The following is a 2,500-nucleotide window of genomic DNA, read 5'->3' as shown; positions in this document are numbered from 1 at the left end:
GGTGCTGCCTCTCGCTTCGCTCGCTGTCCGCCGCTCGCCGCTCGCTCGCGCAGCCAAAAATGGCCAGTTTTGGCCCGTTTTTGGGCCGTTTTGGCCAGTTTTTGGCCTGTTCTTGCGTCGCGCGGTGACTGTCGTGAGCGGAGCAAAATGTCAGCCATCTCAGCACCCTGGAACCCCCCGGGTGGCACAGGGCTGGATGGGGCTTTCGTATAGCAGGGACGGTGCTGCCTCTCGCTTCGCTCGCTGTTCGCCGCTCGCCGCTCGCTCGCGCAGCCAAAAATGGCCAGTTTTGGCCCGTTTTGGCCAGTTTTTGGCCTGTTTTTGCGTTGCGCGGTGACCATCTTGAGCGGAGCAAAATGTCAGCCATCTCAGCACCCTGGAACCCCCCGGGTGGCACAGGGCTGGATGGGGCTTTCGTATAGCAGGGACGGTGATGCCTCTCGCTTCGCTCGCTGTCCGCCGCTCGCTGCTCGCTCGCGCAGCCAAAAATGGCCAGTTTTGGCCCGTTTTTGGGCCGTTTTGGCCTGTTTTTGGGCTGTTCTTGCGTCGCGCGGTGACCGTCGTGAGCGGAGCAAAATGTCAGCCATCTCAGCACCCTGGAACCCCCCGGGTGGCACAGGGCTGGATGGGGCTTTCGTATAGCAGGGACGGTGCTGCCTCTCGCTTCGCTCGCTGTCCGCCGCTCGCTGCTCGCTCGCGCAGCCAAAAATGGCCAGTTTTGTCCCGTTTTTGGGCCGTTTTGGCCTGTTTTTGGGCTGTTCTTGCGTCGCGCGGTGACCGTCGTGAGCGGAGCAAAATGTCAGCCATCTCAGCACCCTGGAACCCCCCGGGTGGCACAGGGCTGGATGGGGCTTTCGTATAGCAGGGACGGTGCTGCCTCTCGCTTCGCTCGCTGTCCGCCGCTCGCCGCTCGCTCGCGCAGCCAAAAATGGCCAGTTTTGGCCCGTTTTTGGGCCGTTTTGGCCAGTTTTTGGCCTGTTCTTGCGTCGCGCGGTGACCGTCGTGAGCGGAGCAAAATGTCAGCCATCTCAGCACCCTGGAACCCCCCGGGTGGCACAGGGCTGGATGGGGCTTTCGTATAGCAGGGACGGTGCTGCCTCTCGCTTCGCTCGCTGTTCGCCGCTCGCCGCTCGCTCGCGCAGCCAAAAATGGCCAGTTTTGGCCCGTTTTGGCCAGTTTTTGGCCTGTTTTTGCGTTGCGCGGTGACCATCTTGAGCGGAGCAAAATGTCAGCCATCTCAGCACCCTGGAACCCCCCGGGTGGCACAGGGCTGGATGGGGCTTTCGTATAGCAGGGACGGTGATGCCTCTCGCTTCGCTCGCTGTCCGCCGCTCGCTGCTCGCTCGCGCAGCCAAAAATGGCCAGTTTTGGCCCGTTTTTGGGCCGTTTTGGCCTGTTTTTGGGCTGTTCTTGCGTCGCGCGGTGACCGTCGTGAGCGGAGCAAAATGTCAGCCATCTCAGCACCCTGGAACCCCCCGGGTGGCACAGGGCTGGATGGGGCTTTCGTATAGCAGGGACGGTGCTGCCTCTCGCTTAGCTCGCTGTCCGCCGCTCGCCGCTCGCTCGCGCAGCCAAAAATGGCCAGTTTTGTCCCGTTTTTGGGCCGTTTTGGCCTGTTTTTGGGCTGTTCTTGCGTCGCGCGGTGACCGTCGTGAGCGGAGCAAAATGTCAGCCATCTCAGCACCCTGGAACCCCCCGGGTGGCACAGGGCTGGATGGGGCTTTCGTTTAGCAGGGATGGTGCTGCCTCTCGCTTCGCTCGTTGTCCGCCGCTCGCCGCTCGCTCGCGCAGCCAAAAATGGCCAGTTTTGGCCCGTTTTTGGGCCGTTTTGGCCAGTTTTTGGCCTGTTCTTGCGTTGCACGGTGACCGTCGTGAGCGGAGCAAAATGACAGCCATCTCAGCACCCTGGAACCCCCCGGGTGGCACAGGGCTGGATGGGGCTTTCGTATAGCAGGGACGGTGCTGCCTCTCGCTTCGCTCGCTGTCCGCCGCTCGCCGCTCGCTCGCGCAGCCAAAAATGGCCAGTTTTGGCCCGTTTTTGGGCCGGTTTGGCCAGTTTTTGGCCTGTTCTTGCGTCGCGCGGTGACCGTCGTGAGCGGAGCAAAATGTCAGCCATCTCAGCACCCTGGAACCCCCCGGGTGGCACAGGGCTGGATGGGGCTTTCGTATAGCAGGGACGGTGCTGCCTCTCGCTTCGCTCGCTGTTCGCCGCTCGCTCGCGCAGCCAAAAATGGCCAGTTTTGGCCCGTTTTTGGGCCGTTTTGGCCAGTTTTTGGCCTGTTCTTGCGTTGCGCGGTGACCGTCGTGAGCGGAGCAAAATGTCAGCCATCTCAGCACCCTGGAACCCCCCGGGTGGCACAGGGCTGGATGGGGCTTTCGTATAGCAGGGACTGTGCTGCCTCTCGCTTTGCTTGCTGTCCGTCGCTCGCCGCTCGCTCGCGCAGCCAAAAATGGCCAGTTTTGGCCCCTCTTTGGGCTGTTTTGGCCCTTTTTGGGCTGT

The sequence above is a fragment of the Musa acuminata genome, unplaced genomic scaffold, assembly GCF_036884655.1.
Source record: "Musa acuminata AAA Group cultivar baxijiao unplaced genomic scaffold, Cavendish_Baxijiao_AAA HiC_scaffold_1136, whole genome shotgun sequence".
In the NCBI taxonomy this organism is placed as follows: domain Eukaryota; kingdom Viridiplantae; phylum Streptophyta; class Magnoliopsida; order Zingiberales; family Musaceae; genus Musa; species Musa acuminata.
This window is presented reverse-complemented; position numbering follows the sequence as displayed.